Source organism: Artibeus jamaicensis, unplaced genomic scaffold, assembly GCF_021234435.1.
Source record: "Artibeus jamaicensis isolate MK-2021 breed Jamaican fruit bat unplaced genomic scaffold, CSHL_Jam_final contig_387, whole genome shotgun sequence".
NCBI classification, from domain to species: domain Eukaryota; kingdom Metazoa; phylum Chordata; class Mammalia; order Chiroptera; family Phyllostomidae; genus Artibeus; species Artibeus jamaicensis.
In genome coordinates, this window is record NW_026521812.1 from 20,272,233 (window position 1) to 20,298,287 (window position 26,055).

General features: G+C 43.0%; 1 protein-coding gene across 7 annotated transcripts in view; it reads left to right on the forward strand.

Annotated features, from left to right (window-relative positions):
* Positions 1-8,766: 8,766 nt before the first annotated feature.
* FYN (FYN proto-oncogene, Src family tyrosine kinase) overlaps positions 8,767-26,055 on the forward strand; it is a 203,087-nt gene continuing 185,798 nt past the window's right edge. For all 7 annotated transcript variants that reach the window (XM_053664772.1, XM_053664775.1, XM_053664770.1 and 4 more), the window contains exon 1: positions 8,767-9,257. The gene's annotated coding sequence lies outside the window, so the exon portion shown is untranslated. The remainder of the gene's footprint in view (positions 9,258-26,055) is intronic.

A 26,055-nucleotide genomic window follows, 5' to 3' on the forward strand; every position in this document is an offset into this window, starting at 1 on the left:
AATCTAATTGGACTGTGACTTGAGAGAGAAATAAATCTCTGTTAGGTAAAGCCACAGAGATTTGGGGGTTCTTTGTTCTAGCAATTGGTTTTTCCTAATACACTCAGGTCTGTACATCTCTGATCAAATTTTCAAGTTCCTAGTAAGTAATCCTTGGCTCATCCTGGAATAAGTGTCTACCCCCGATCTTCCAGCAATGGCTAGGCTGGGGTGTTAGAGGTTCCCTCTAATATAGACATGGCCTCCAGACACCCACCCCTGGGTATTGGGAGCTAATCCAAAAGCAGGAATCACTGTTAGCTGGGAAGCCACGATAAGAGTTCTACATGAAGGATGATAACAAACAGGAAGAGGCCAAGCCTGACAGAGCCTTTTATGCTGGTTCTCAAGGTAGAAAGGAACAAGGGTAAAAATTCCATCAATCTTATTTCTCAGGAACTTCGATCCCTATAAGACCATTGTACATATTTCACTCTCAGATACAATCAACTCTTTCATAGGAAATATAGAATAAATAGAAGTTAAAAAACCATTCATATGAGACATTATGTTCAAGCAGATATTGTGTACCTTGCTGGGGGAATATAAATATGGGACCCAGCTTGTCACCCACTTGCCAGGGAATAGAATCATTACTAGTGAGGAAGAGATTCTCATTGAATGAGTAGTAACAACTAATCACGGCACATTGAGGTTCACAAAGGTGTGGGTGAATAATCACAGGGGGCGTTTGTCATTTTTAAAATTCTGGCCCAGCATCCCACCTCCCCTCCTAATTTGGTAAAAGTCCCATTACCTGAGTTGTTTGGGGACAAGGTCTCAGCATCTTCTACAGAAGCTGAAGGAAACCAAATAATCCCCCCTCCTCAGCCTCCTGTCCCTCCAACCCCCACTGACAGATACAGCAAATGAGAGGAGGATGAAGAGATAGCTTAGAATTCATCTTCAGCAGTGGCAGAAGTCCCTGGCAGTGTGAGGTCTCCAACAGAACATCCTAAACACTCTTCTGATATGCCCCTGGCTAGTGATTCTTGATTTCTGCTGATTTTCTGAGCCTGGTTCTCAGGTTTTCCCACTGATTCTCTGAGCCACCCAATATCCTTCTAGGAAATTTCTTGCTTGCAACCAAGAACCTCGACCGATATAATAATTTTCTCTTCTTTGTGTGTATTTTCCCCCTTGACAACCTGACAGATAAGATATTTGAATACTTGAAAGTGGCAAGATAAATGTTATAAAATCCAAGTCTCATAGAAATGTAGATACCTAAAATAATTAGAAAGCTGAGATATTATCTTCCTTTTTTCCTTTAGGACTACAAAAGACTATAACCAGAATAATATCTAAATCATCAAGGACACGCTCCAGGAACTACACCAGATCACACACACACTCACACACTCACACATACCACCTATTGGCCTCGTTTTGTGGCTTTTGATAGTCTTTCCACGGGAGGCAAGTCAATCTCACCTCACTCAAATAAGATCAGACTTAGTCAACCTGTGCCTCCAAGTGGGAATCTGAAGGCCTCTGATCAAACTCTCTGCTCAAACATAGACTTTCCTGTGTCTCAGCCACATAGGATGAGCCTCAAGGACCATCACTGCATAGAGTGGAGCCAGGAAAGAGGTAAGAGTGGGTAGTCAAGAAAGGCCCAGAGTGGCACGTACAGCTAGTTGGAATGTAAAGGAAAGCAATAGGCCATCTTATGACAAGAAAGCCTCCTTTGTTAGAATCCTACAAGGGTTCCTATAGGAGATCTGTTGGAAGTAACTACTACATGAAGTTCAGTATTTCTATGTATATACTCAAGGTTGACTAAGTCTCATTTCCTGACATTTGAACCATACCAGGTAATAGCACAGGCCTCCCTTTGGGAGTCAGGCAAACAATCAAAGAAGACCATCTTCAATCTCCACCACCATTCCTGCTTTCACTGAGGTCTATTTGGGGTACAGGCTTCTTCTTCTGTAGGTCCAGTCCTTCCCAACCCAGCTTGCCCAGTGTTGACACTGATGTGTTGAGAGCATCAGCAGTGGTCCAGGGGACCTGGGCTCTAAAACCATATTCACAATAACTCTAATATGTCTACTCAGTTCAGTCTCTGCCTTTTTAAAAGGGAAGAAAGCTGGAGAATCACACACCAAGAAGTCTCTGCTGTGGTCCTGCCAGGAGAAGCAACTATCTAGTTTGGACAAAATTTAATTAGAGAAAGCTGGTATGAAAGCAGTACCAGAATCCCAGTTTCATATGCTCTATTGGGTCTCTTCCCAAGGCAGTTTTAACACCGCCTACCCCACCACCTCCCAGGCTTAGGCTGGAGTTGTGTGTTTAAAGGGTCCTTCCCTTCCTACACAAGATTTTCCCATGATCATCTCCTCTTGGCTCAAGGCAAGTTGTAGATCCAGTATACTTTGGATTTGTTGGCTATGTTCTGAACATGATAGATTTTAAAATATGCAGCTTTTTCTATAAGAATTTGATGAGATGTCAGAAGCAAGAGTTTCTCAGTAAACCAGGTATAGAGAGCTTAGCCCAGAGACCAGTTTATCAGCGATTCCCTGCTCTGTGAGTAAAGTATTTTGAGTCATTCTTACAAATTCCAGGACACCCACTAGAAGTTAGAAGGGTGGCTGCTGGAGGGTGGGAGCAGAGGCCTCCTATCCTCTGAGCAGGCAGGAAGCCCCTCCTGGGTACCACCCCTGTGGCAAGCCTCCTTCAAATGAGAGGAAAACCTGTGGGGAATTAGAGGGGGAAGGGAAAAAGAAAAATTAAGGTACCAAAAAAAGAAAAAAGTTTAAAAACAGCTTTAATGTTTCATTTGTTAATTAAGTGCCCAGTGTAAATGTTCAGAAAATTAAGAAAAATATTTAAAAATGAAAGATGACCTATAATCTGATAACGTGGAGAAAATCACTTCTAAAAGTTTTGTGTATGGGACTTCCGGCCAAGATGGAGGTGTAGGTAGACACACTGTGCCTCCTCACACAACCAAAATTAAGGACAACAATAATTTAGAAACAAAAAGACAACCAGAACTGACAGAAAATTGAACTGTATGGAAGTCTGACGACCATTCATCCAAACCAGTAAGAGGGGCAAAGTCTGCAGGCAGCTGAGAGGGGTCCCGGAAAAATCAGTGGCTGATACACCCAGGCACGCAGGTGGTGGCAGGCAGACCCTGGGCAGGGGTGGCAACAAACAGACCCAGTGAGGCAGTCAAGGTGGCTGGCTGACTGCGGTTACACATTTGTGTACAGATAAACCAGGTGAAAACAAGGAGTGAGACAGACCTAGCAACCCAGGGCCCCAGCACCAGGGATAAAGCCTAAAAGCACTAATTAAAAAAACTTGTGGGGGTTGAGGTGCCAGGAGAGACTCCCAGACTCACTGGAGAGTTCATTGGAGAGAGTCCTCCAATGAGGACTCCAATGACTCCATTGGAGTCAAGGACTCCAATGAAGAGTCCTTGTGGGTGTACACAAGTCCACCCACCCGGGAACCAGTACCAGTTGGTTCCAGTTTAGGCCTGGTTTGCTTGTGGGAAGCAGCAGAAGGGACTGAAATCTGAGAGAGTGAAGCAAGAGCCACTGTTCCCTCTCTGCCCCTGCTCCCATATACAGCATCACAACCCAGCAGTGGGGTGGTTACCTTGCCCTGGTGAACACCTAAGGCTCTGCCCCTCACACATAACAGGCATGAACAGACCAAAACATTATGGCTCAAACAGAAGAAGAGATCAAAGCCCCAGAGCCAATACTTCTAATCGACCAAGAGATAGCCAACCTATCAGATGCACAGTTCAAAACACTGGTAATCAGGATGCTCACAGAACTGGTTGATTTTGGTTGTACATTAGACGAAAAAATGAAGGCTACACTAAGTGATATGAAGGCAAATGTACAGAGAACCAATAGTGATGGGAAGAAAACTGGGACTCAAATCAATGGAGTGGACCAAAAGGAAGAAAGAAACAACCAAACAGAAAAGAATGAAGTAACAAGAATTTTTTAAAAAATGAGGAGAGGCTAAGGAACCTCCGGGACATCTTTAAACATTCCAAAATTCGAATTATAGGGGTACCAGAAGGGGAAGAGGAACAGCCACCAGTGGAAAACTTATCTGAACACATAATAAAGGAGAACTTCCCCAATCTGGCAAAGGAAATGGACTTCTAGAAAGTCCAGGAAGCTCAGAGAGTCCCAAAGAAGGTGGACCCAAGGAGGAACACACCAAGGTACATCGTAATTATATTAGCCAAGATTAAAATGCAGGAGAGAATTCGAGAAGCAGCAAGAGATAAGGGGACAGTCACCTACAAAGGAGTTCCCATCAGACTGTCAGCGGATTTCTCAAAAAAGACCTTACAGGCAAGAAGGGGCTGGAAAGAAGTATTCCAAGTCATGAAAGGCAAGAACCTCCATCCAAGATTGCTCTATCCAGCAAAGCTTTCATTTAGAATGGAAGGGCAGATAAAGTGCTTCTCAGATAAGATCAAGTTAAAGAAGTTCATCATCACCAAGCCCTTATTAAATGAAATGTTATAGGGATTTGTCTAAGAAAAAAGATAAAAATATGAACAGTAAAAAGACAGCAAACTCACAGTTATCAACAACCACACCTAAAACAAAAGCAAACTAAGAGGACAGCTAGATCAGGAGTGGAAACATAGAAATGAAGATCTCAAGGAGGGTTAGCAACAGGGGAGTGGGAGGAGGAGAAGGGGGGAGAAGGTACAGAAAATAAGTAGCATAGATGGTAGGTAGAAAATAGATGGGGAGAGGGTAAGAGTAGTATGGGAAATGTAGAAGCTAAAGAACTTATGACACACGGACATGAACTAAATAAAGGTAGGGAATGTGGGTGGGAGGGGTGTGCAGGGTGGAGGGGAATGGGGGAAATAGAACAATGGTAATGGCATAATCAATGAAATATATTTTTAAAAAGTTTGATATACATATTTGCATACTTTTCTATGCATTTATATATAATGTATATAAATAAGTTTTAAAACAATGGAATAGATAGGAGTGGGGAAGTAGATTTATAACTGTATGTGAAATACAGACTTTATTCTTGTATTATTATTTATTAATTATTGCATTATTTCCCATATGAAAAACTGTAAACCTGTTTACCCATCCCATATAACATAAAAACACACATATACATATATACACACACAACCCAATCTGTTCACTTTTTTCTTTTAATGACTTCTTGTGAAAATCTTTCCATATAAATAAATAAATGGGATCATCATCATTTTTATGGCTATATAGTATTCTATAGATATAGCATAATTTATATTCCAAGTCCCTTATTAATAAACTTTTTCCAGTTTTTCACAATTATAAACAGTGTTCTGACATCACAGGTACATCTTTGCAAATTTGTTCCATTCTTTCCAAGAAGTAAAATTGCTAGGTCAAAAGTACATACTTTTAAAAAGGCTTTTCATAAATGTTATTAAATCATCCTCCAGAAAGTGTTACACCAATGAGCACTCCCACTAGTAACGTGTGGGTATCCATTTCCTACCTCCTTTTATGTCTTTGGCCAACCAGGCAGTTGATAAACTATATCTTTGCATTGCTTTGGTTACAAGGGGAATTGAATCTCTTCTCATATTTACTGGCCATTTGGGGATGCAAATTTCTGCACCTGTTTTCCAGGTGCAGCATTCATCTTTATTTCCTCACTGATTTGTAAGAACTCTACATCGAGGATTCTTACCCTTGCCATATGTATTGCTACCAAGCTGACAGCAGAAGATTAAAACTAAAATGTTATATAGTAAGTCAAGAAATTATTTTAACTATCAAAATTAAAAAATAAGGACACTTCTACTTTAAAAGATAACAAAAACATTTGTTAAAACAACATGAAGAAAGCCCAGATAGAAATAAGAAAATTTAAGGCGAAAGACAGAAAAATAAAAATAACCAGTACCAGTCCAATAAAAAAGAAATTCTAGAAATTACACAAATTCTGATTTGTATAATAAAAGCTATCCACAAGAAAACAAAACAAAATGGGAGGGTGAAGAGGAAAAGATGACTTATCTCTGATAGGCCGGAGATGGTGTCAAAAATCTTTAACCAAGGTCTCCGTAGCAACATGCACAGTAGATCAAAGTGGGGAAGAGAGTCCAAATGGTTCACAGTAGTCTACATACTCATCCAGACCATTAGCAAATCCTCTGGAGGAGGCCCAATCCATTTAAAGCTACATTAAAGAAGGATAACAGATGAATGGGTGTGGGTAAGGAAAGAATTACAGAAACAGGATGAAGACTTCATGGAGGCAGGTTAATCTGTCATTTTAATTGCATTGTCTCTTCTTTTTGTCCACTAATTAGATTAAGACACTATTAAGAGTCATAGACACTAAAAAGTGACTCTTCTTGAAGAAACCATAACAGTGAGATGCCTCACCCTACCTACTCCAGATTTAATGTCAGAAAAATTTATTTTCACATGGAATTTCAAGGAGGTATATATCTTAAGAATAGTTTCCTGAGAATACATGACAATTTAAAAAACTGCTTCCCTGTCCAGTTCGTCTTTTTACAAAAGTAGTGTGAAATCCATTTTACTATTTCCCCATTTTCTGCATGAGAACACGTGATCTGCTTCATGCAGGTGCTCTCAGAGACAGTGACACTGTCGGTCTGGAATTAAAAACGACTCTAGACCAGAGCTGTCCAGAGGAACATAGTATGAGCAACATATGCTAGTTTAAATGCTTTAGCTGCTTTATTAAAAAATTAAAAGAAAAAGGTGAATTAACTTTAATAATGCATTTCATTTAGCATGATACATTCAGACTATTATCTTCTTAGCATGTAACAAATATAAAAATGAGGTGTTTTCATGCTAAATCTCAAAAATACCATATGTTTGTTACATTTACAGTACATCTCCCTATAGGCTAATCCCATTTCGAATACTCAAATACATGTCATGTGTGACTAGTGGCTTCCACATTGGATAACCCCATGCTAGACCAGTGGTTCTCAAGGCATGGTACACACACCAGCTGCATCACCGTCATCTGAAATGTTAGATGTGCAAATTCTTGAGCCCCATTCCAAACCTACTGAATCAGACCCTCTGGGGGTGGGACCCACCAATCTGTGTTTTAACAAGTCCCTTCTGGTAATTCTGATACACTCTAGGGTTTGAGAACCATTGCTGTAGAAAATTGCATTCAAATAAACCTAGGACAGCCATGGCAGGCTAGTACTGAGGAAGAAGAGTTCCTTCTTTTGAGATAATTCTCTTCTATGGAAATCTTCTAGTCCTTATTTTTGTCCCATTTCCTGGGACTCTGGAACAAATGACCAGACACATAATTTAAACATAGTTTCATTTATCATTTTGTTTAAGGAGAAAGCAAAATACAGTAACAAACCTACACTATTACCTTGAGTTTAGTTACTAACTTCTCTTGCCCTCAATTTCGTAACTCCCTCCCCCAAATGGGGATTATTTAACATATGTTAGCAACCTTTTTGAAAAGTACTGTGTACAAAAAAGAAAAAACTCATCAAAGTGACTGACACTTTTAAACTACAATTAAAAAATCAATGGGCAGGAAAGGTAATGTTATAGATTTTGAGCACCGAAGCAGAAGCCAATTCACTTATACTTCTCAGAACATTAGACTAGCTTGGGGGGGGGGGCGGGGAAGGAGGGTTCTTGCCAAAATCATTAAGGAGGACGATCTGAGCATGCCTTACAGCAGAACTTTCAGTAAACAGGAATTACTTATGAAGAAAATCAGGAAGCCAAAATGTTTCTTTTTATGAATTTACATCCTGCCTTAGAAAAGCTGGATAGGAAATAAAGACTGATGCACTCCCAACTGTATGTTTAACCGGCTATTATTCCATCAAGGAAAATCTGAGCCAAAGCTCAGATTCAGTGAAGGGGGCGGGGGAAACATAAGAAAGCCGAATGTCATGAGAAGCCAAAGATAACCAATGGCTACAATTAAACATGATTTGGAAAAAACTACAAACAGATCTGTACTCCGTGACTGCAGATTCCTTAATCACTGCCTGCCCTTTGCGCCCTCTCCCCCCATTTCAGTAATCCTCCAGGTTTTTTCTTGAAAATAAACATATGTGTGTGTCCACGAAAATAAGAGGCTAGTAAATTAATCCTAATTTCCTCCTCCCCATTATTATTAATAATATTAATTGTGTGTTTCCAAGCTCCTCTTAGCTTTTCCAGGGTTCTGTGATGAGATTCTACTTTGTTTTGCACTCTTCAGTTTGATGAGGGAAACGCTTTCACCTCCGTAATACTTCCTCAATTTACACTTCTACCCTCAAATAAAAAGACACTAGAAAGGTAATATAGCCCTTTCCCTCCAGGCAGGTCCCCTTGGTTTGGGGGAATGGCAGATGTCTTTCTGCAGTGACAGCTGCAACCTTCTGCAAAGCAGAAACTGCAGTTCACTCTTCCCCCTCCTTCCTCCGCCCTAACTCACTACCTCAGAAGTCCACATAATCCTTAAAAACCCATACACAACTCCTCCAACCTCGCATCCCCTCTCAATACACTCAACGCAGCAGGATGCCGGCTGCCACAGAAACGCACTACCCCCTCAGTGGCCCCACCCATTTCAGTCCCGCCCCCCGCCCCAACACCAATGGTCGCCGCGCGAGGCTCCCTAGGGACCCGTTGATAGGGTAGCTCGGACTGCCACTCTTAGGGTGTGTCCCGCCCCCGTCTCACTCAAGGCTGGAGCTTGAGGAGCAGGAGCATCAGCGCGAGTAGCTGCGAGCAGCCGCGGCGGCGGCGGAGCTTCGTTGCAGTTGCGCCATCTGTCAAGAGCTGAACGGGAGGGGAGAGGGCTGCCGCGGGAAAGGAGGAGGGGGTCGTTGTGAGCCGGAGGCCGCGGAGACCCGCCCGCTCGCCTGCCGACCGCGGGAACCGAGGCGAGGCTATCTTAAGAGCCGCGCGTCCTCCGCCGTCCGGGTTCGCGGCGCTTCACCCTGCGCCCGGAGGACTCCCCGGGCGCACACAAAGCCTCCGCCTGCACCTTACCGCCCGGCGGCCGCCGCCTGCGCCGGAAAGGGATCTGGCCGCCGGGCAGGGGATACCCGGCGCCGCCCCCTCGGCGCTCTCGGAAGGCCCACCAGCTCCCGAGCCAGCCGGACCCCCTGGAGCTGCCTGGGCCGCGCTGGAGGAGGGCGGGGAGAGGACCATGTGAATGGGTTCCGGAGCCTGAGCGCCGCACAGGTAAGCGGCAAGGGATGCGCGGTGAGAGGCCGCGGGGATGCTGCAGAGACCCAGGCCGCCGGCGCCCCCGCGCAGCGCTGCCCCCGCCGTGGGGCCCGGCGCTGCGGTCTCTTGGCCGCCGCCACCTCCTGGGCGTCCCACTGGGCTGCCGGGGAGTTGGCCGGGCTCGGAGTCTCTCCGCTGCAGAATCCTAGGCATCCCTGCGCCCCGAGGTAGCGCAGGGACCCATTTTCTCGCCTGTGAGCGGGCGCGGGGTGAGAATAGGAATTGGCTTAGTGGAGAGGCTGGCCCAGACTCCGCCCCCGCCCTCCTTTCGGGGCCCCCCGCGGGGACCCGGGCCGTGTGTGTTGTTTTAATGTCAGGGATGATGTAATCACTTAATAATTGATGCCCCTTGCTGCTTCCCTCCCCACCCCACTCCACCCCTGCCCCACTCCTCCACCTCTCGGCCGTCACCTTCCCCATCGCATCCTCCTGCCTATTTCTGGCACCTCCCTTGCACTTCCCCCATCCTCCCGTTCACTCTTCCTGTGCCACCATCCACCCACCCTGTCCCCTGTGCTGGAGCCTTCATCCTCTTCCTCTACTCCCCACCCTTTCTCCCCCAATCTCCTTTTGCCTCCCTTCCCTGCTTGCTGGATTTCCTCTCTACTTCGCTAGATCGATGACTGTTTTTGTTTGGTCGGCTCCCCTCTCTTATCTCTGCGGCCGCAGTTCAGGCCAGAGATAGGGGACTGGGCCAGAAAGAGGCCACCGAGCTTGGGCCCAGGCGGAGATTTGCTGGGACTCAGTGAGAAGAGGGATAATAAAATAACCCTTTTTGGCCCTCCTCCCCCAATAAATCACACAGACTCTCCGTGTGCGTGTGTGCGTGTGTGTGTGTGACACAAAGAGCTCTTTCAGTGCACAGAGAGGAGCCGCACAAAGTACCCAAGGATGGGCGCAGTGCTTCTTGTTTCTCTTCCCTGGAGCTTCCCTTTCTCTCAGATAAAGCAGTTGATCTTCTCTCTGAGAGTCTTTCCTGCCACATTTACCAAAGAATAAATGGCCCCAGATGCAGGATGGCAGGTGCTAGCATTTTGCTGTATTCATGGACCGGTAGTGTTGACTGGCAGCTGCAGTATTTCTTAGATTTAAGGGGGCAATGATTCCAGCCATCTTGAGAGTTGCTTTACTTTCAAGGTACCCCTCCCCCCCCCAGCTGTTTTAACGCCCTCTCTTTTAGGGCATAGGTCCTAAGAGCTGAGGTGGCATAAATTGGTGTGGAGGCAGAAACAGTTGTTTCTGAATCAGAGAATTAAACTGGTGTTTGATAAGAGGGGAGCAGCCTGACTTGCTTCTTCTCTCAAGTCTGCAGAGTGCTGAAGTCTTTTGAAATGAAATCTTGCCTGCCCGCTAATTTTGCTTTGTCCTTATATTTAAATAAGTTTCTGGGGCATTGATCACAGCATTGAATTGGCATTTGGAAGACCATGGAGACTGTCTCTTCCTTCCTTCAGGGCAGCCTTCAGAGGCCCACATCCTTCCTCGCACCACCCAAGAGACGACAATACGACAATACGTTCCACTCTTTGTGCTGTTTCTCCTGAGTCCCTGCCCCATGGGTACTGTGAGGAAGGGGCTCACCGATTTTTGGAGGAAGTGGTTTGTTAACTATCTCAGGTTTTGGAGGCACTTAGCTATGAGCAAAGGATGTAGAGAATCTTTTGACTGAACTCTTAACCATTTGCTTCATGTTCCTTTTAAAAGAAGAAATGTTCATGTAAATCCGGAGGCTTAATGTTCTGCTTTGTAAGCCAGTGACTGTTACATGCTTAATCAATAATGTCAAAATGTAGGTGGAAACAGATGATTCCTAAGAGCATGGCTCTTTGACTATTACAAGTAATAGAACCATCTCATTTGTTTTTCAAACATTTTATTAGAAAAGAATTGTTAAGGTTCATTAACATTTGCTTCTGCACTAAGGACATTCATCATGGGACTTTTTATATTAAAAAAAGCAGAAGGGTTAATGAGTGTACTGAAAAAACAAATGGTTGTTTGTGTAATGGCAGACCCAGGAAGGAAAGTCAGTACACAGTAAATTTGCACTGTGTTCACCAAGTTAGAGAGACTTTATGATGAGGTTGACTGTGAACAAATGCACACTCAGGTTTCTGTGCCTTTACTCTGTGCTTTCTTCTGGGGCGGGAATCTCCGACCCCATCTGATTTGCTCTGGTACTGGTTAACCTTCAGGGCCCAGCTCAAAAGTCACCTCATCTGTAAAGCTTTCTCCATCCTTTCCCCTTCAAACACATCATGCTTCCAATTTTGTTTTCAAACTTCAGCAGCAGGCATTGTGTTTGGCATGTGTCTGTTAACATCATTAGTTGATCAGCATTGAGAGAAGAAACCTGGCCTTATTTATCTTGTCTCAACAAATGTGAGTTAGGTCTTTGGTATGTGCTAGGCACCTGCGTTAATTAGGCCAATGTTAGAAGCTATAACAAGTAGGCTTGCAAAAATATAATGGCCCAAAAGCAATAGACATTCATTATTCCTCATGTAATAATCCAAAACAGGTATTTATGGTCAGTGGGGGAGGTGGCTTTCCTCCATGTAGTGATTCTGGGCCCCATGGTCTATCATCTGTCTCATAGTGCTCTGTTGTGACCTGCATTCAGCTAGCAGAAGGACAAAAGAGGGAGTGGAGGGGGTGCACCCACTTTTTAAACACCTTGGTTTGGAAATGACCCCCATCGTTTCTACTTACATTCTTTACCAGAGAGCTAATTCTATGACCTGCAAGGGAGCCTGGGAAATATAGATTAGCCAGGTGAGCAGATGAAAGACGAAGAAGAAATGTATTTTTGGCCAGCAGCTTTGCCATATTTGAAGGCACAGTCATTGCTTTCAAGGAGTTTGTAGGCTGAAGAGAATTAAATTAAATTGAAACCTAGAGCCTGTACCCATCAGAGATTTTGTTCTTTTGCTTTTACAAGTTCAGATCTTTTTATTTCAAACATCTTGCTTTTTGACCAGTTCCCTCTCAGCAATCCCTTGTAATATAGTGATGTGATAGTTCCTGTATTGCCTTTGATATATTTCTTTTTAATTTTTAAATTCCAGTAGCACCGTCCTTGTCCTCGTTTTTTACCTGTTGATTTTAGAGACTCCCAAAGTGGCTAAGGGGGTGCTTAGAAATCACAGCCCCACATTCTGTTCATAGGAAGAGGAAATAAAGCAGATTCCAGAGGAGGAACTTCTTGCCCCAGGTCATGCTAATGGGAAGAGGCCTTTGTCAGCCCAGCTCTCTCTTGAGTCACTCAAGCTGCCCTGACCTGTTGACTAGGGTCCTTGCGAATTCCAAGGAGGTACCTGAGCAGGGTGAACTGTCAGTGTTCTACATATCCGTGTTCTCCACAGGTCTCCAAATCATTGGAGCAGTTCTGTCTGTTCTAGTCATCATATTTAATAGTGTACTTATCTTTGCTATAAACAGTGCATTATATTCATCTGTTCTGAAAACATTAGCCCAGTATGTTATCGTGGGCAAAGCACTGGGAGATAGTCCTGAAAATGAATACATCTGTTGCCCTTGCTCTTGAGGAGCACACTGTCTACTGGAGGAGATAAAAATGATTAATAACACCTAACTTTTATTGGGCATTTGCTATCTGTCAAGTGCTGTTTAAACTCTAATCCTAACAATAATGATATGAAGTGGTTTCATTTTTAATCCCCATTTTAGAGATGGGAAACTGAAGCAAAGGAAGTTAAATAACTAACTCAAGATCATGTAGCCAGTAAGTGGTTGAGTCAGGATTCAGGCTCAGTTTGGTTTCTAAGCCCTTGCTTGCTCTTAATCACTAGGCAGTATGCAAAATACTATATACAGATACAATGATGATATTAATTAAACGTGTTGCATGCCATGGGGGGGTGGTGGTGTAAATGCCTTGAACTTGTTGGGAAATAAGACTTTATGTTTCGGTAAAAAATAAAACTTTCATTTCTACCTCCCTTCCTTCCATTTAGACCCTTGTCTATTGCTCACCTAGAAAATAGAAAATAAAATTAAATCTTAAAATGGGAAAGCACAGCATGTTGATACTGGAAATACTTTTACTCATTGTGATTCTTTATTTTAAGCTGGGTTCTTCTGGTGATCGACAGATAGATCTCTATGAGATTGTGGATTGTCCTACAGATTTATTCATTCAGCAGCATTCATTTGTTGTATCTACCATTTGTCAGACATTGAACTAGATGATGCAGGGGCAAAGAGATGTGATTCTGTTCCAGAGAACTAACCTGCAGGAGGAAGTCTCTGACCACTATGATAAAGGCTGTGATTCTAGTGATTCTCACAGGAGCAAGGAAACATACAGGAGGGAGCATGACCTCCACAAAGAGGTGGGAAAGTGGGGTGGCCAGGCAGAGAAGGCTGGAGGAGGAGGTGTCTTCGAGATGAAGAGTAGGAGTGTGGGGAGTAGGAGTCACCTAGTTGACTGTCGTGTGATGGCCATTGCCCCAGAAGGAGTGGCCCACAAGGCCAACGCACAAACCTGCTGGGAAACTGCCAGGGGTTCAGGGTAGGTGTGAGGGAGATGGACAGAGGGAGAAGACAGGGCTGGGGGAAAAACTGAGAATTGTTTTGTATCTTGTCAGGAATGTATTTAAGAGTTGTAAGTGGAGACACTGCTTTCACCTGATTTTAATTTGTAAGGATCATTTGGCCACAATTGGCTGTTGACCAGAGGCAGTCAAGATGCAGGGAAGGTAGAAACTCAGATGAGCAACAGATGAAGGTTTAGATGGAGCAAGAGACAGAATAAGAGATGGTGAGATAGACACGGGGGTGGGCAGATGGGGGGAGAGAGACACTAAGACCATCAGTCAGTTCAGTAAGGAAAGCTGGCGTGTGTGAAGCAATGTCTTTATCATGGACACTTTGCACTTTTAGCTCTAGGTATCTCATAGGGAGTTGAACAGAAGGTCTGGAGTGAGGAGTAACACTCAAATATAAATCTATTAGCAGCGAGTTACAAAATACATGAAGCCATGGGTGTGGGCAGCATCCCTCAGGGAGGGTGCAGAGAGCGAGCCTGGGAGCAGAGGAGGAGGAGCAGGGGCCCAGGGCCCGTGTGGGAGAGCGACAGCTTGGGTACGGGGCAGGCCCTGGGGAGAGACACGCCCTTCATTCCCAGGGGGAGAAGGTTTTGCCCTAGAGATTAAACAAGATGAAGAATGAAAAGTACAGTTGGATTTAGCACCAAAGATCTCTGAATCCAGGCAGAACAGCATCAGGGGAATGGAGGGTAGAAGTCTGAAACTCTCTGCTCCCCAGACCAAGGTAGAAATAGGAACCAAACCTGCAGCACAGACAACCCTGCGGGACTCAGAGGTCATGGGGTCCAACATGTTCAGAGAGCCCCAAAGAGCTAAGTGACTTAACCAAGGTGGCAAAGTTACCACTGTGAGCCAGATTTCAAGTCTTTCAGCCCAGGACCATATTTGGGGTATGGTCCTGGTTCTACCCTTCCCAGCTGTGTGAGGTAGATCAGCTAATGAGAGGTTGCCTAATCTCTGTGCCTCCCTTTCTTCACCTTTAAAATGGGGATAATAGTTTCTGCCTCAAATTGTACTGTAGTAGTCAATGAGTTAATAAATGTAAAGCACTCAGAATAGTACCCCACATGTAGGAAAAGCTGTGTGTTTGCTGCTGTTGTTCAAGTGTGTGTGTATGTGTGTGTGTATGCACATGTATACACAAAACACACACATGTGTATACACACATACATATAATATATATGCCCCTTAGGGAAGGGAGGATGAAAAAGTATTGTGTGCATAAAAGCAAATTTTGAATATTTTAGGAAGAGATTTGGATGATTGCCAATTCTGGATCAAGAATTATTGAGAAAAGGTAGGAAATTTGTTCAGATAGCATGATTGAAAACAGCATTATTAGCAAGTCTTCTTAAGAAATGCTGAGCCTTTTTTATTCCTGAGAATAGAAAACAAAAGCACTTTGAGGGTAGCCCTCTAAAAGGGTTTCTTTGTTTTAGTCAGATAACCAGAATTTTCAACTATTTACAATGTAGATCCCTTGAGTCGAATTTCACAATGTCTTCATGACTTTCTGAGGCGGAATGAACTACCCAGTAGGAAACCCCCGCAAGTTACGACTTTCATGTACTTGGTTCCTATAAAAAAGAGGTGATGTGGGATATTGAGAGGAATATAATTTTTTAATGTATCTATTGAGCAAATATAATTTTAAGCTACTATAACACGCAAGTAGCCTAGACAGTATTATCCAAATGGACTTGGGTGACACGCGGTGCAGATAACTTAGGGATAAGTGGCACTCACACTTGATTAGAACGCGGTAATCCTAGAAGGGTATAAACTGAACTGGATTTATGGTCTAATAAAAACATGGGAAGAAAAGATAATGCTTACTGACTCATGAAACTTTAACAGTGTTTATAAGGCTGTGAGTTGCTGTGATATTTGGATGAGAGCGTTTTTTTGTCCATCTCAGCCTGCTTCCTGAACAACCTGCACTGCACCTCACCCTGGAGGTGAGGCGGCCCCAGTCCCGCCCTGGGTCCCCGCCCTGGGTGTCCTCAGGAAGCAGAGACTGTCCCTGTAGACCCGTGACCTCAACAACAGCTGGTTGGTTTGGTCCAATGTATATTGAGTACCGACTAACTATAAGTTTTGGAGGAAAAAATACAGTATGGGAAAGTCTGAACCCACTAGTTCCTTCAATTCAGAAGGCTTTTCCCGAGGGCTCCTTCTTTTGGGCCTTGCATCCCTCTCTCTGCCATGGTGTAAAAAACCCATGGTGACTGCAGCTGCTCAGGCCTCTCTAAATGCAGCATAAAAATAATAATGCATACCATTTTTATGAAACCTCAGAGGCCTTGTTAAGTGCTTTACACACAGTAATTTACTTAATCATAACAACTCTGTGAAGTAGGTATTATTCCCATTGGTCAGATGGGAAGACTAAGACTCAGGAAGGTAACTTGCCCATTGTCACACAGCTAATTACTAGAGAAGCCAGGTCTGTCTGGCTCCTAAACTCATTCCTGCTTTTGCTCCAAAGATGTGGACACTCTCTGCCTATTTTCTTTTTTTTTTTTTTTTTTAAGATTTTACTTATTTATTTTTTAGAAACAGGGAAGGGAGGGAGAAAGAGAGGGAGAGAAACATTGATGTGAGAGAGAAATATCACTTGCCTCTTGTATGTGCCCTGAACCTGCAACTCAGCATCTGCCCTTGCCAGGAATTGAACCAGCAACCTTTTGCCTTGCAGGATAACACCCAACCAACCGAACTAGTACCTGCCTGTTTTCAAGCCTCCCTGCCTTTGCTTTGCAGTTACTTCTGTGTTAAGTATTGGTGGTACGATACTTCTACCAAACCCTGTGTAAACCTCACTCCTTCTAATGGCCCCATTCAAGACTTACATTCTGGGCAGTACCCACTTTGGACCTGTCTCTGGGTCCCCATGGCCCTTGGTCACCACCTCATTATCACCCTCATCACAGACTGACTTATGAAGCCGAGTGAAGTCCACTGGGTGGGACGGTGGTCAGATAGTGCTCTTTTTTTACTGACTTCTGAGCTCTTTGTAAGTCAGGTTTGTATCTTTTTCAGAGTTTGGTTTCCCAACACAACAGCAAACACTATTTCATGAGGTGCTGTTGTTATTCCCATTTAATAGGTGGGGAAACCGAGGCATAGAGATTAAGTGATTCAGTCAGGGTCACAGAGCTAGTAAGCAGCAGAGCTAGGATCTGAACCCAGGCAGTCAGTCTGGTTCCAGAGTCTCTGCTCTTAACACTAAATTTGTTCTCTCTCTCAAATGAGATTATAACTACCTATAGCCCAGTCCCTCACAGTCCACACACAGTGAACATCAATCAGCCCTTGTTCCTCCATCCACCTGGCAGATTGACTAACAGACTATATTGAACCAGGTCTTAGCTCCTAATAAGGAAAGATCTTTAGGGCAATGGTGCATGAATATCCTCTAAGGATCTTATAGAATGCATATCCCCAGGCCCTGTTCTCATGCAGTAAGTAAGGGGTGGGTAGGGTTGAACACTGAAATCTTTTCTGTACATGAGAATGGTTTCTGAGAGATGAGAAATGAAGCAAATAGAGTGAGTCTCAGCTACTGTGATGGGAGCAGGCCATGGAGCGGTGGGAAATCATCAATCAGCCCGAGCCAGAGGGAACAGCACCCGAGAGGAGGCTGGAGATCAGAAACCCATCACAGAAAGACCTCTCACCTTGTATTTTTAAGATTTATAAGTACCTGCTTCTTTTGAACGTGCTGGTGGGATTTTATCTGATGAATTCTAAACACTTTCATTTTCTTCAAAGCGTCCATCTTTGAGGTACTCAAAAATAGTAGGCTTTTCATGGAGTTGTATAAGGATTCCATCTGCTTTAACTGAAAAGTAGGGCTTTAATGGAAAACTAAAAATGAGCCAGATCGCCTTTCCCACAACAAAGCCCAGGGCACTTTCCTCAATCCTTTCTTCTCTAATCCCAGAAAAAGTTCCTGAATCTGTGTTTCTATGAAATCCTGCCCAATTTAAATTCTGCTGAAAAGGCAAGTAAATACCAACAAGTCCCTTTGTTTCCACTCATTGTAGTATCTGTTTAAAGCAATAACAATTTCAAGTGCTGTTGCTTATAAAATCTGATTTTAATTCTAACTTCATTTCACAAATTGTATGATATGTTGCCTATAGCTGGACACACACACGCAAGGATGTTTAACAAGTGCTGATTTCTGTTAATGATTTCTCTTATTTGCTCTCAGAGTCTAGAGGGCCTCACCTTTTCATTGTGTAGTTTACTGTCTAACCTGCAAATACAAACAGAGCACCTCATTGTTCTCAGTCAGATATAGGTGCTCAGTTACCGATTCTGAGTTATGAACTCCGGCATTCTGTGATTCTATATCTTTTATCTTTGTCTCTATATGAGAGTGTCCGTCTGTGACTGCCCTTTGTATATACCTTTGCCTCATCTGTGTTCTCCTGATTGCCCCTCAGGCTCCCCCATGATTTGTAAATAACAATTCTAGTTGCAAAACAAAACAAAAACAAAACCCAAGTTAAAAAAATAAAACAATTCCCTGTATGTTACTCCTGTATTTTCCAGAGTGAGTGAGAAAGTGTTGATCCGTGTCAAAATGGATGTGCTGGCTGATGTCGATCCTGGTTCCTTTTGCTTTGTCCCTTTATCAACAACCCAGTGAGTAGGAGAAAGAGCAAATTTCTCAGCCTGGCATTCAGTGCCTTCCAGTGTCTCCACATTCTTCGTCATAGTTGGCTTACCTTGTTCACCACTACTTTAACACCTGACTTGTCAGATGTCGATCTAAATACCATTAATATGGAATATGTGTTTTAGCCTTTGTTTTTTTCCTTCTGGAATCCCCTAATCCTTCTTTCCCTCAGAATTCTATTCATTTTTCAAAGCCCAGTTGGAATTCCAACTGGAATTCTGGGAAGATCCCCCTAGTCCCCTCATTCTTTGGCACTGAACATTTATGTCCCTCAATTACCTCCTAATAAATGATGCCTTAGGTGGTTAGTTAATTCCTGATATGAGGAATCCAAGGCGTAGAGAATTTTTGTGACTGGCCCAAGGTTATACATCCAGTTACTAATTTGTTTATTTTTAATTATTATTATTTTTACCCTCACTTGGGAGAGACAAAGGTGAGAGGGGCCCTAGGAAAGGGAAACCCAGGGAAATGGAGAGTTCCAAAATGACACCGAACAAGGGTGGCTTCCTGTGGAATGGGTCTCTACTTAACAAGATAGATGCTCAGGACATTACACATAAAGAATTCAAGAAGCTAAGAGGCTAGACCCTCTTTGGAGGCGGAGCTCAGGCCCTAATGCAAGGGAAGCTTCACTTGCTAGCCCACGGCTTACCTCCTGTGTGTGGCCTGGTTCCTAACAGGCCAGGGACCAGTACCATCCTGCTCTGTGGTCCAGGGCCTGGGGACCCTTGTTCTAGAAGAATGACCAGTTTGTATGTTGTGCTTTTTAAAATCCTGGATGTGTGTTCTAGGACCTCTGAGACCTTGCATTATGACCAGCTGATTTAGTGGGGATAATATTTTGAACTGGTATTCAATTTACTTTCCCTTTTTCCTAATTCTTGTCACCCCAGGAGTCTCCCTCATTGAGACTAAGGATGCCATTACTTCAGGGGAAGGGTAGACTATAGTCTAGGACAAAGACGACATTGTCCAGCTTGACTTTCATAACCGGCACTTGAAACATGTTTCAGAGATCAGAGTTAGCCCAGGCCTTCCTTGTAGAGGCGGGCTTTGTTAGAAGAAAAATGACTTGTGGATTTCAAAGAGCCAGATCTCAGAAGGCCTGGCATATATTGTACAGTAAGCCATGCAGGAGGGAGGCTGCCGGAAGGAGGAAATATTTTCCTGGGTTGGAGAATGGAGCATGTAGAGACTTGGATGAAACTAGAGATAAGAAATGAATGGGCGGCTGGGATCCCCCACTCCAGGGGGATGGAGGATGATCTGCTGGCGGGCAGCACTTGAACCCTGGGTCCTGTTTGGAACTCTGGAAGGAAAGCACCTTATGATGCGCCCTGCCATGGGGCACGTTTAGGCAAAAACTAGCCCTGAGAAGATGTCCCCTCACAGTTCCCCAGTGCCTGCATGCGGCATACAGAATCATGATGGTCCTGCAGCCCCCTGAGGAAGATGTGGAGGTGCTAAGGGAGCCGGGTGGGAGATGCCTCAGGTCACAATGAAGAGGGTACAGAATGGACTGTGCCAGTCTCGTTGCTGGCACATGACTGCAGGTATCCACCAGTCACACCAGCAGAACCAGGCCAACATTCTAAGCAAAGGGGTAGGACACCTCAAGGAGGCCAGTGAGGGCTCGGAGGCACAGCTTGGACCAGGCTCTGTCCCCATCCTGTGGCAGCCTATCATCTTCCCCTGGGAGGAAGGAGCAAAAGGGAAAGAAACACAGCCACAGGCAGTTTGAGGTGCATTTAATTGGACTAATTGCCCTGAAGCAACTAATATTTTAAATCTGAAGAGATGACGTTACCTGGAAATAGCAAGATTGTTTTCCTGTCATAAGTAGAAATGTAAAGGTCATGATCAAGGTGCAGTCAACTACAAGAAATGAAGTATCATCTTTTGTATACAGCTGAGTAGTTAAGTGTAAATTTCAGACCTGCCACCTGCATTTGAGCTGCTGCTGCTGATGATGGTTTACTTGTATCCTTATATATGCTTTTTTCTTTGAGTAAATCATGGGTTAACATTCCTATGTTAGGTTCATCTTGGAGAAGAAGTGGGATGATCTCTCCTCTGAAGGAACAGAGTTGTTCACCAGATATTCCAAAGTATAGTGGAGATTTGGGCTTTCCATTGTTTAGTAAGAGGCACTTCTTCTGAATGCCCTGGAAGGACCTCAGTTGCCATGGAGCCTCAGGTCCCAGGAAAGTGTTAGAATTTCAGGCCTTTCTCCATGGACATCCTGTGATGCCGGAGGCAAGAAGAGAATTTTCACTGAGTGTGATCCTTCCACATTTTAAAAGTTCCACATTTTAAAGGCATCAGAGTGAATGCTAGCAATTGTAGTCTCTGACTGCGAGGGGAGAAGCTCCTCATTTTTATTCCGTCCTCATGGACTAAATAAAGCATGAGTTTATGAAAGGATTCATTTCCAAGTATAATTCATAAGTAGTTACTAGAACACTCAAATGAGAGAGAGGGGAAAAAAACAGTTAGCTCTTTTCAATTACCTTTCATTTCTCTTTGACATTCATACAAGGGTGATACTGCATTTAAGAAGATGTTTTCAAACCTGCTGTTTCTTAAAGTGCCTAGTAATTTTGGCAGAGAAATCTTTACTCTTGCTTTAAAAAGCATCCATTTGGCAGGGTGGGGTGAAGTGGGACACTGCCTGTTGGGGTGCCGCTTTCATCTTTTCCTACTAGAAAATTGCTGTGACGTTTTGAGCACGTTTTCTCCAAAAGTAAATACGATTTATATTTTCCCTTATCTGTCAGTGGGAGCCGAGAGAGCTAGAGGCTGGGGACCCTAACATTTACTGAAAGGAGTCACTAAAATCATTAAAATTATAGAATTTCTAAAAAATGTTGATTTATTAACCAACAGATCAATTTATAATATTTTGGGCCTACAAAATAGTTTTATTCAAATCTCAAAAATAAAATTTCTAAAAATTAAAAACATGTCCATATACATTAGAGCAAAACAAAACTTTTTGTGAAGATTATTTAAACATTACAAAGAACATGAGACTAACTACTCTTGGTGGATATGCATTCAGCTTACTCAGCTTTTTATCCGTGTATCTCTAGTGCTCACGTCACTGCTTTTTTAAAGGAAGAATGAATTGTTATGAATTCTTTCATAAAGTTGCCCGTAACCTCCTTCAAAGTTGTATTTTATAGTTAATATTTGAAATTGTTACTCTGTTCAGTTGGCATTTATGTACATAATATTTTTAACTAAGAACTCTTTCTAGACATATACTTAAGTTGAGAGCAAATTCTGCTAAATGGAGGCTTCTCTCAGACTTTTTTTTTAATTGAAATTTGTGAATATTTTAGTACAAATATTATCACCAGTCTTTTTAGCCCTATTCAGGATTTTTACCTTCAGTAAGTATTTTTAAAAGACAAAAATCTATGAAAATAAGTTTCTCTATGGTCCTTTCAAATATATTATCACATTTAGATGACACAAAATCATAGATCTTTATAATTTCACTCCATTCTTATACAGAATATAAATGTACCCAGTTGAAACTAGGAGCACTATTAAAAGGTCACCACAACTTGAAGTACTCCAAAACAAAACAATTTCAGAATTCAGTCTGGGTTACTGCTTGAGTTCGCATAACTTGGTGTGTTCGGTTCCTCCTTTGCCTTGTTGTCTGTGACTGCAGTTGGCCAAAGGCTTCAGAAGCTGAAGTGTCACTGCTGTGATCAAAGATTCACAACGGCTTTGGAGAAAAACGCACCCAAACTTTATAGAATTCATCTGTCATACCATTATGGCACACCTATGTTGATTTAGAGAGTCATTTCTCAAACGGTCCCAAAATCTGGTTTATGATGACAGGCAGCAAAATCGAAGGCATGTACTACCATGCTGAGGTGGGTGTTTTTGTATTTACAAAACACTGTCAGAAAAATTTTGTGGTTCAATTTTTCTGACTATTTGTCAATTTCTGCATCTACACGTATAGTGTCTTTGGCATTCGGAAGGATATAGCTACTTGTTTGAACGCAGTTATAAATCTGCATATGCCATACCCAATTCCAAGTACTTTCTTTACCATAGATGTCTTAATTTAGTAAGGACAATTGCTTTTAGCATCACAAAACTTGTATTTCTGTCACATTGCAAAAACAAATAATTTCATCTCCTGTATTACTTTTCACAATTTATAGTAGCATTCACAGTAACATGAAATATTTTACCAGTGACAGAATGAATTTCCACAGGAAATTCATTGAGACTTTATATTCATCTCAAGAAATAAAATAATCAAATTATTATTAGAATTGATGAATCTTTCTGTTTAAAATACCTGTTAATACTAGCATAAAGATGGACTCACTTAACTGTTTGTGCATTTTTTCTTCTGCTAATAAAACCAATACATTAAAACTGTCACTTCACTTTCTATATATGCACAAAAACCTAAACTCAAAATTAAGTAGAATCAACAGAAAAACAGCCATTTGATCTAAAAAAAAACTCTTGTTTCCTAGGGCGAGCACGGTGTTAGTGAACCTCCCACTGCTGCACATGCTAGATTGTCGTCCCCGGCACAGTCCTGCACAGTGACTGGTCACAGTTGGAGTAGTTGCTGCTGCTCGTGAGCAGATTGGCGACTTTGGGTTTATGTCTTAAATGATAGCACTCTGGCTTTCATGGTGGATAATAAATACCAATAAACATTTTGTGTCATTGAACGTTCATCATCACCTTTCCTGGAAAACAGAAATTTGGTACTCAGTTTTTCATTAAATTTGCATTTTTTTAGCTCATTGCTGCTAAAACGGATATTGCAAAGTAAAATAGCATAACTGTTAATAAATGACAGAAACACTGTAATGAGAGCAGCCACACCACTCTTGAGAAGGCCTGTTTCCACAAATGTTTCACATACACCTCACCTGTACCTTTCACGGATGCCTGTTGGTCCCGCTGCCTGGTGTTTTGTGTATCTCAAGCGCAGCATGGGTCATGGCACAACTATATCCAGAGTCTGGTACAACTGAGACTGGGAGGAGTTAGCTGTCCTTAGCTGCTCATGTCCAAGTACTTTTAGTTTTATTGGTGAGCATCCCCTGTGTTGTCTTTGTCCTTTACTTGAGCCAAGATTGGAAAGGACAAAAAGAGATGGATTGCCAATGGTCACTGTTCAGACTTAATCACATGTTAAGGTGAAAATTCTCTTCACCATGCAGTTATCTCACCCTTGGTAAGCAAGACTATGACAGAAACTGGAAGCATACACTCACCAATCTTGGTGCATTTTAAGGCAACTCTTAGTAATAATACCTGGCTTAAAAAACTCTGGATAAATGCTGAACCCAGCTGGCTGCTGGAACAATAGGTATAATCTAGCATTTTCACGAACAAGCCAAGGTGCAAGGTCACCCTAGTTACAGATCACATTTCTCCATCTGCTTTGCACTATCCTTTTTGGTCTGGACTATTCTGCTAACGTTATGGCTCTGCCTTCCATTATTGTCGACTTCCAGTCCCACTCCCACAATGGCTGAGTGAGCTTTTTAAAATCTATGTGGGATCACATTGCTAGGTAAAACTGTCTCCCTTTACATGAAGTCCAGCTTTTCATGCTTCTGCCCCCATCCACCGGGCCCAATAGATTTTAGCTTCTAGGGAGCACATGCCTTGCCCGTCTGTTTTCTTTGCCACTATTGCACGTGAGAGCTGCTAAATATATTTTCTCAAAGGAATGAACGGGTAGTGCCTTGCTAATCTCTGGCAATAAGGAAACTGAAGTCCAGATCTCTACGTCCTACATATTGTTTCTATCTCTGTTAACAAAGTTGGGACAGCAGAATGTGTCACAGGACACATCCTCCCCAGAAGCAGAGGCGTGGTGGTGCCTGCAAACCATTCTCGTTCTCCGGTCTTCCAGCCCCTCCCTAACCAGGGAAGTAAGTGTGACTTACAGGGAGTCTATTGTTTCCACCGGTCAAAGATTTTGTGTGACTTATAGGGAGTCTATTGTTTTCCCCGACAGCTCAGAGACCTCGTTTTGGGTTCACTTGGTGAACATGAGGAGGAAAATGCTTCTCTGACTGATGTGGGGGAAACTGGGGCAGACGATGGTGGGCGGGAAGCAATACCTACTTGGAGGCATGATTTTGAGATCTTGCACAACTGCTTTCTGTTGGATCTCTTTTTTTAAACATGCCACTGTTCAATTTCATCATGAATGCCTTCCCAAGGACAGTAAATGGTTCCACACACTATGACATCGTTTCCATGGCAACTAATGCATTTTAGCAAAGAGAGACTGCTAGAAGTAGGCTAAAAAGGACAAATACAGAAATGGCACAGTATAAAATATGGGACAATGTGTGTTGTAGTAAAGATTTTTTTTCCCTGACTTCTTGTTTAGGAAAAACCTGTAATACTAGATCTTGGCTTCTTAGCTCTTACTGATAAAATTTTCACTGCATCCACCACTGTCTAGTGTTTTGCTGACATATTCTCTTCAGTTGGTACTCAGATTTGTTTGTTTGCTTTGACATGATATTTTCCATCGACATACAAACATCTGTAATTTCATCAATTGTAGAGATACATTATCTTCACCTTCGTTGCTTGCTCCTCTGGTAGCCACCCCACTTCTCTGCTGCTCCCTGTGGCAGGGCTTCTTGAGAGGTATTGTCTCCACTCCCAGTCTCCACACAGCATTTGTTTCAAAATCAAAGCCTTTCCGGCCGGGCTTTTGCCCCGCAACTTGATCCAGTTGGTCTCACACTAATCCTCTAAGGCTGTTACAGTTTTCCTCTTTTGTTTACCTAGAAGCTAACATGACTAAGTATGCATTTCAAATAATTCTCCCAAACATCAAGCCCATGTATGAGCATGTATGTAAACCCTGGTTAAAAATGGGGGGGGGTGGATCATGTTATCCTGCTTTTTGCTCTTTAATGTATTTGGATTATTTTGTTACATGATAATAGAAACCCCTTCTGTGCTGTTAAATAAACCCGAGTGGAGAGCAGCTAGCAGTCAACTTCCTACTTAAAAGAAGGAGAAACCGCAGAATAGATCTTACATAAAGATAGTAGCAAACCAGCCTATGGAGTGGGTACTGTTTTCATTTAAGTTCGGTTGGGCCACATAATGCATTTTAAAATTTAAACTAGCACTTTAAAACTGCACAGTTGTATAATAACTGAGGTTTCTAGCTTCCCTTGAAAAAACTTGGAAGTTCTAGCAAAACTAAATCTGCAGTCTCTCCCGACTGCTGCCTGCCTAGCAGCGCTGCAGCTGTCCTCGGGACTGGGGGTGCTCTTCAGCCTCCGGCTCCTGTGTACCTGCTCTTCTCATTTGTTCTACCTGCTGCCCTGGCCACTGTGGGGTTTTAATATGTGACCCTTGCTGCACCCCCTTCCCTACACCCATTCACAGAGCAGATAAACAACAGAGCTAGGAATGGAACTTGGTTTCCAAGACAGCTGCTTCCTCTCTGGC